Source organism: Cynoglossus semilaevis, chromosome 17 (assembly GCF_000523025.1).
Source record: "Cynoglossus semilaevis isolate Cse_v1.0 chromosome 17, Cse_v1.0, whole genome shotgun sequence".
NCBI classification, from domain to species: Eukaryota; Metazoa; Chordata; class Actinopteri; order Pleuronectiformes; family Cynoglossidae; genus Cynoglossus; species Cynoglossus semilaevis.
Genome location: NC_024323.1, coordinates 1994889 through 2003687, shown reverse-complemented (window position 1 = coordinate 2003687; position 8799 = coordinate 1994889). Strand labels below are relative to the sequence as shown.

At 41.7% G+C, this 8799-nt stretch overlaps 1 long non-coding RNA gene across 5 annotated transcripts in view; it reads left to right on the top strand.

The window, feature by feature from the left end:
- The window catches only part of LOC103392622 (uncharacterized), a 31867-nt gene that overhangs the window by 9821 nt on the left and 13247 nt on the right, over positions 1 to 8799 (top strand). The gene's annotated exons all lie outside the window — the stretch shown is intronic.

Here is an 8799-nt window from a genome sequence, read left to right as displayed (position 1 = left end):
TGCAGTGTTCACGATGAATTCAGAAGCGTTTTATGAATGTTCTTTTTCATCTCATTTCCTAAGTATTTGGTACCACCTCATTAACCTTATCTGAGGAGCACGAGGTAATGAAATTCTCCGTTTCACATCCCGCTCTGGCCCAAGTTAGTTTCGCTAATTAATTATTTTTACACTCGATAATCAAACATCACTTCACCCCCAGCATTTTGTGGACGTGCAGCATATGTCACCCAAGGGAGGGGGAGGGGGCGGGGGTGAAGCAGTAGCACGAGCAAATGTGCATACATTTTTGTTAGAGGTTAAAATAAAGTAACGCTTTGCACAGAGGGCGGTAGGTGTTTTGCGTTTGCAGCACTAATCTTAAAAAGAGATGAAATGTTCCTTTTTCACACATGCATCTAGGATTCAGTATTTACATGTGGCTCCCACGCAGCAATAAAAAGATGCAATTTTCCCGGACCTGCATACATATTTATCCCCTAGGATCACACGGACGCGCCAGATTACAGTGGAATCAGTATTCATATGGCTCCTCTCGGTCTAATGAAACAATCCTACACCGCTGTTCCCTCTGATTCAGAATTTAAAACAGGTCTTATCAGATGCAAACGTGCAGGGCCAAATTCACTTCCCAACAATCAGTAATGGAAATCTGCAAAACGGCTGGATTCTCACTGAAAGACAGGACAATGGATAATACGATTCAATTAGCCGCTAAGGCTGCTATATTTACACTGCAATGAAAGGGTCTTAAGTGGCCCGAGGCAGCTGTCTTGAAGTAAGGTCTGCGAAAACACGAAATAAGGGCGGCAGAACCGGATGAAAGAGGGGCTTGAAAGTCTTCCATGTTTGGCTTTAAATTAGTCATTATAATAACGCCATTTATCAGTTCACTGACCCGATTTCGGGGGGCAACGAACAGGCGTGGGATGCTCTGTGGCCTTGGCAGGGTCTGTCCTGCAGCTGCCCTCGGTGCCATTCATCAACAGATAGACAACTTTATAGTTTACTTCCACCCGCTGTGTGTTGGGAGAGGCAAAATTTCTCTTCCTCCTTTTCTTGGCCGCAGAAAGACATCACTAACTTGGAACACTCTTAGAGAGAAGACATTTCTCGTCCTCCCAGCATTAATATTTAAAACCGCCACAATCAAAAGAAAATCTCTTTTAATCCTTCAGTTGAAACTGTTTTTGAATCAAATTGGACGCCAGATAGCATGAACACATGAGCCAATTCTGGCGCCGACACAGCAAATCTGTCTTTAAACTGGCCCAGAGAAGGTGGATTTCAGCCTGAAATGGTCCTAATGTTGAATCGCAAATTGGTTCAAATATCTTTGAAATCATTTTTGGCTAAAGTCAAATGCTTTGGATAACATGTAATATGAATATTACCAAAATGCCAGACTGATATTTGGCAATACTGTGGACACTCTTTGGTTGACATCTGAGCAGCTGTTGACTTATGGGTCTAAATTGCTTTTCCCTTTTTTGACGTGCCGAACATCCTGGACGTTTTTACCAGCTCAAAATCGTGAATAACTATTACTACTATTACTGTTTTTTCTTTTGATTTCTGGCCATTTACCTACAAGACCAAACAAGTAGTAAAACAGTAAAGATCCCTCGTTGTTTTTTTTTGTTTTGTTTTTTTTACCAAATTGTCATACTGTCAAAAATGTTCCCATTAGGCTCTTCCTGAGATGTAATGTACGTGAGGATGGAGGGCAGATGGGAGGGGTGTAGCCTGGAGGAAGAAATGCTGAAGAAGAGCAGACAGTGCTGAAAAGAAACAGGCCCCATGTTGCTTTGAGAAACTGGATTTATATTTCCTTTGGCACTCCGCTATTCTGACCCAGAGCTTTGAAAAGGTTGAGCACCGACATGGACCTGATGGGTTCTGCTCAAATGCTGACGTGCAGAGAGGCACTCATGGGTGCAGCTTGCTGTGGTCGGCAGTTGGGTGTAGCTCTTTAGAATTTAAATCTGACAATTCGCTCTGTCTTCTGCCAACGCCGTGTTTCATATTATCACGCTCTATTACATTTCTGATCCAGATTGATGCCGATGTGAATAGATATTAGGTCCATGCACATTTTTTTAGATATGACCAGTAAACTGGATGTTAACCAAAATATTTATTTCTGTTTTCTTTTTGCGCAACTGCTTCGCAAATTCAATCTCTTTTGGATGTAACAAATTTTCGAACATGTTGCTAGGCAGAATTGAGGAAAATGCCAGCGTGAAATATCAGAAAAATTCGGAATGATTATGGCACAATAGTCTTTGCTTCTATAAAAAAAATGTTTTTAGCTAAATGGAAAAAAATAGCAGTATAAACGTAACATTTCTCTGCAAAAAAAAAGAGTAAAGAAGTGGATAAAATATATAATTATACACTTCGCTATAAACTTGTCTCATGTCAAGCCCATAAATATATAAGTACATTTAAATATATATTTAAGTGGTTTTAGAGTAACACACAAACTAATGCAGTGCGAGCTAAAAGTGTTGCTTGCTAGAAGGAAACAATGTAACTTTAATGTAAAACTTTCAAGAACTGGCAGAGAGTTTTTCACACTGAATATGAAGCCGATGGTGCCGTTGTATTTACTCGATCAGGAGCTGCCACTCCAACACACCTAGCTGTGAAGAAAGTGAAAGGCCCAGACACAGACAACAACAACTGTTCAGCACAGTCAAAACAATGGACAGAAGTTCTTCTGATGTAAGAACAGGTAAGACGAAGCAGTGTCAGTGGGAGAAGTTGTTGGATGAAGTTAGTTATTGGACTTTTTCGCCCCAGATGCTTCGAGACGGTCAAGAACCCGGTGACTTGCATTGTTTTCGATATGTCTCTTTTGTCAGGGCAAGGGCGTGACTGTGAGACTAACGCGATATCTCTGGGCCGCTGCCAGAACTTCAAGAGCGCTCTGAATGATAGATGGGATTTCTTTTTTTCAAGAAACCCAGGCAACAGCAGTTGACTTTTACACTTCTGAGGAGATTTACAAAAAGGTGGTGAGACCGACTGAGATTTTCAGTGAAGGTTGTCAGAAGTGACAGGATTAGGAATGTCAGGTTGAGGGTTTGAAGACGATTCGCACTAGCTCCGTGTGTAAATTGTGTTTTCTGCGAAAGTCAAAGGCTGACTGTTGGTGGGAACACAGGAAGTCTGAAGAGGTTCACGGATACAATAAAGGACACACAAAGGAGGTGGGCGGTGTGAAGATACTGTAGCGGCGGAAAACAGACAGGATGAGATGGAGGCAGGACTGTATATGTATGATACACGTGTTGTTATTTGCACACAATAAAAAGCAGCTCAACCTTAAAATATCCTCCCGACGTCGGGCTGGCGTTTGTGAAAGCTGCCTTGTGTCGGACCAGCCTCGCTGAGCAGCAGGGCAGTAAGTAAGTCCGCTGCTGACAAACTGACTGACACAACTGTCAAACATAGACTGACACGTCGTCAAGGACAACCGCCGTGTACAGAGATGTGTTGACAGCAACTCTTGACTCGTTCTCCGAGACGAGAGCAAGACACGCCGTAATAAATGAGTCTCAAATCCGCCAACTCCGTGAAGCTGCGGCGCGAGTTATAGCTTTGCATATGTTCTCGATCCCATCGTTTTTGACTGAACACAAACGAGAACAGATGCGAAACACCTACTTATACCATATCGTCTGGTCTGTTGACTCCTCTCGATTAATCTTGATTATTCGTGATTTATTACGATTCATGCTTACCCTATGATTTGTCATATTTGATATTTTAAATGTCGGCCATTTGCTATATTTTACTCGAATCCTTGATGGATTTATAGCTAGGAGCCCATTATCATTTCCTTCCAAGGCGCTCAGAAATCTTGGCAGCGCCTCTGCTCACTGTATATTAAGAAAATATTAATAGCCTGGAGGAGATGCACAGTATGGATACACTGTAAAAGACTGAGGGAATAAGAGAGTTCTTGTACCACTGAGAAAGGAATCATCAGTGTGGAGAGGAAGACGTGGTTGGACGTGAGAATGGAATAACAAGTACGAGCAACAAATCAAATTCATGCTTTGTCAAATCAGAGCTGGGTTTTTTCAAATGGCTGAGAGATAACTGAACCGGGGGGGGGTTCCAGATTCCCTGCATCTGGAGCCGCTGCATTTGCTTTTTTTTTTTTTTTTTTTCATTGGAATGATTCCCTGTTGAGCCTGAAGGTGTGGAGATAGAGTAGATCACAACTGGCTTCCTCTGTGGAGATTGAGAGGAGCATTTTCTGCCCCCACACCCTGCCTTTCTCCCTCTCTCTCTCTCTCTCCCTCTCTCTCTCACACACACACACACAAGAATGCTGCCATCTAAACACATAGCGTTGTGCATGCTGCTACCATCTAAACACATAGCGTTGTGCATGCGTATGCACACTGTAAACTTTGAAATTGCATTTCTAAAAATAGCCGGTCAGTAATACTTACTGTACCCTCATCCACAGTAAGAAACACATCGGTCCACAGAATGGAGTTTGAAATTCCACTTCATAAGAGCGAGACAATAGTGCTCCAGTTCTTCTCTCATTCAGTATGAAAGCATTGTATTGTGTTTTCCAGAAAACCTAGATAGCTGTTTCATAAAAGAAAAGAGAGTGGGAACGAAGTAATACAAAACTGTGTGATTGCTGACTCCGCTGCTGATAAAAATAGGGATTTGTACCGAGCCGGACATGTCCAAGGCCCACCCTCTCGGGGATAATCATGACATTTACAGTGTCTTTTTTTTTTTCACAGCCTGCTGCTTGCCTTTTAAGACTAACTATTATGTCTCTCCTAGAATTTGAAGGCAGATAAAACATTGTTTATTTTCTTTGGGTGTTACGTAGTCAGTTCTGGCGAGGACATTTCAATATTCAGAGATCAATATCTGGCAACCTTGGGTTTCGGGACCCAAGGAATTCAATTCATAAAGAAATTCCTAATAAAATTTTGTAAAATATGTTTAAAACACATATAAGTATTCTTGAATTTTCATGAATATAAATTGAGTTCATATAACATGCAGCATATATAAATATCTGAGCTGGTATGTTTTTTTCGATTGGAGGCTGCGATCACGTGACACGTCTCTGGGGTCACCGGAAATTTGTGATGTCAAAATGGGGTCACAAGACAAAAAAAAAAAAAATCAGCATCACCCTCCTACTACAGCATGACATCATCACACGTCCCAAACGTTGTGATTATTTAACAGAAACAGTGACATAGCTATAGCATGAGGAGGATGGCAGAAATAGCAATTATTGAAAGGCATGACAAATATGTATTTTGTCTCTTATTATAAAGGTATTTCTAGGATTATATATACCATCCAAGAGTATGCATAAATCAATTTAAATTAATTAGTATTTATGTGACATGCCGAAGGACGAGATCCACTTTCGATGCAGTCTCTGCACCTAACCTTTTTAAGAACGTTGCACTCCAGGAGGCTTCCGGCTGTGTTGCATGCAAAAGTTGTGCACTTAACCTTTACAGTATTGAATAAAAGTTCAGTGTTGACACTTGGTTGCCGATTTTCATTCGAAGCCTTTTGTTGAGTCAGACCAGACCAGTTCAGACCAGAGCCTCGATTGTGTCCCTGCACCCACTGTACGCCGCCAAACAAAGGCGCTGATGGACTCACGTGTCTGTTTCATCCTCGGAGGCTGAGCCCTGCCAAACACACTTTGAAGTAACCACAATGACCTCGGTTCCCGGTAAAACCCAGACCCTTTTTTGAGTGACAGTCTGGTTTGTTATTATGTGTGGTAAGTAGGGTAGAATTGTAAGCGCGGCGACTTCAGCGGCGGCCGTCCTGCAGTTTTTATGCCGTGGCTTTTAAAGAGCTTTTAGCAGACTTTCTTCAGGGCAGGACCGAGTGAGGAGGGCATTGTGTTCCAACTATGACGAACAGCAGGAACATGGAACTCAATAAAATCAGATTAATGAACCCTGGCTCTATTCAGTGAAATAAAGGATTCACGCTAGATTGCGCACAGTGAGTGCAGTGGGACCGCAGCACAAACTGTATTCTCCTTAATGCACAAGTGACAGATGTAAAAATTACTTAAATTTGACGGCAATATATTTCACTCATAGTTATGTTTGCTTTTTGAATTTTAGTAAACTGAAAAGAAATACATCTACGGTCTAAGTCTAAGGGCATTTTGGTAAAACGTATGTTTTGAATGCATCGGATCTTCACTCCTGGGCTTTTCATGGAAGTGCACTTTGACTGAAGCCGGGTTTACAGCAGGGGTTTCAAACTCAAATTGCCCCTGCCATCTCATTGAAAGTCAAATAAAGGCCAGCATACGGGCCAGTAAATAACAACAAGAGGTCAGGTTACATAATACTGACTTCCATTTGCAGACCACATGTGGGTAGTAGAGGCAGGACAAAGGTGGCCCGCAGCCTGGGAGCTTGAGATTCCTGACTATCTATCCATCCATCCCACCATCCTACCATCTATCTATCTATCTATCTATCTATCTATCTATCTATCTATCTATCTATCTATCTATCTATCTATCTATCTATCTATCTATCCTTCCATCCACCCATCTCTAATTGTCAGATTTTTGTGGTTTAAAATGACTTGGTTTAAAATCTCTCCATATCATAACTTTGTTTTTAGTCAAGACTGGAAGACGTGTGGACATGTCCCCTGGACTGCCCTCTTTGTCTTAGTCTTCATCTCAGTTGCGAATGATGTCATTAGATGAGAGTTGAAGCATTGTATTGTAAATCAGCCCACTCTTGGACACAGCCCACGGATCACTGCAGGATCGAAGCCTAAATCATGTCACCTCGAACCAAAGGAAATAACTTGAACCAAATTGGAATGAAAACTTCGAGCTGTCGAAATGACTCGGCGCTCGCCACTGGCCCTTAATTATTCTTTTAAATCATAAAACATCTCAGTCTGAACTCGTAGCCGGTGGCAGGTGAAATTTAAATGGGGGCCTGATGTCAGTTGGCTGAGGCATATGTTGGCGGTATAAAAGACAGAAGGTATAATCCCTCTGTGAGGAGGAGCTCGGAGCTTAATTGATGAGATCAGACTAGACTTAAAGGGCTGTTAGATGTAAAAAGCCCTGGAACGGCAGCATCCCTGATGAGAACCCTCAAGGCCCTGCAGTTGTTTGCAGACGTCGTCAAACAGACGGCGTGCTGCTACAGCCGTAAGTTTAACTTTTATCAGTCATTTAGAAAATTCAAAGTGAAAACACACGTGGTGGAAAATACCGGAACGAAATGGAAAATCTTCTGCTTTTTAGACCTGAAATGATCCAGAAAATACTTTGTTCTTCATTAGAGTCAATTGACCTTTGATCCCTGTGTCAGTATTTTAATTTTAGTACAGTCTTTACTCTCTAGCTTGTGAATATCTTCAGGCTAAGGTCACACTGTGAGGAATGTCAAACAGTGTATAAACGGTGTCAATTGCATTTCAGTATTATGCTAATTAGAGCACTGGTTCTTAACCTTTTCTGCAGCGCCCTCTTCTGTAGATAAATTACAGATTATTGAATTGGTACAAAAAAAAAATCATTCCACCTGCATTGCCCTCCTGCAATGACTCGCCACCCCACAAGAGGCGCTACATGTTCAAATAGATTAAAAAAGGCTTAAAAGACGAGACATTAAATAATTATTATAATTAGCTCCCAAAAAAATGTTGTCTTATGGAGCAGCAAGTTCAAATGTTTATGAGTACTTCAGAAACAGATATAATACAGGGTGCCAAACATACGGCCCGTGGGCCAAAACTGGCCTGCTAGGGGTTGTTCAATCCGGCCAGCTGAACTTTGAAAGTGAAAAAACTGCACAAACTCTTCATTTTCAGGGATGTTTTTTCAAATTATATTTCATCACATATGCATATTGTCTTATATACTTGTACATATTTACAGGAAAGTAAAGGGGAAAAAAATAGACTTACTGTTATTTATAGGTAATTATGTTATGATTGTACTGGTCCGGCCCACTTGTCATCTAATCAGGCTCTATGTGACCCTTGTTGGACCCTTCATTGACGTATGACTGAGGCTCTGTAAATGTTTAGTCCTGAATTTCAGCTGCCGATGTAAAACAAAAAAAAAAAAAAACGAATTAAAACTAATGAAACTGCAAATACTCTTTGCAGTACCACTGCACCTTCGTAACGGATGAATCTGTCAGCGTGAAAGTAATGCAAAAAAAAACGACACACTTTAATTAAAAAACTTTGTTCGGAGTCATGTGAACAGAAGGCGAGTGTATGAGACAGCAGGCATGGAAAACCACATTTATTCTTAATACGCCAATGAGTATTTGAACCAGCGGAAATAGGAGTAATATTAAATATTGACCGCGGGCGTTTAAGAGCTATGAAATATATGTGAGGATATTAAAATGATTTCTTTGTGAGTTTGCTCAAAGACCCACACACATCACTGTGCGTTAACACAAACGGGCAGAGCTACATAACCAGAGAACAGGAGGCAGACAGCGCCTCCGCACTCAAGCAGTTGACTCAGGTCCCAGCCGGTCAGGTGAGCGCGCAGACGAGAACCAGCCTCGTGCTCTTTCCCCTCAGAGTTCATTATATGGTCACACCTCCCGACTTCCTGTGCTCTTGGCTCACACATGAGTCACCGTGGTCTTGCGGACGCAATCTCTGCGTCCATTCATTATTCCTCTCATAAATATGGAATCGTTCAGACCTCATTGAGTTCGTTCGCCGTAACGTGAGCAGTGAAATCTCTCCTGACCACGGCCAGCTTTACTT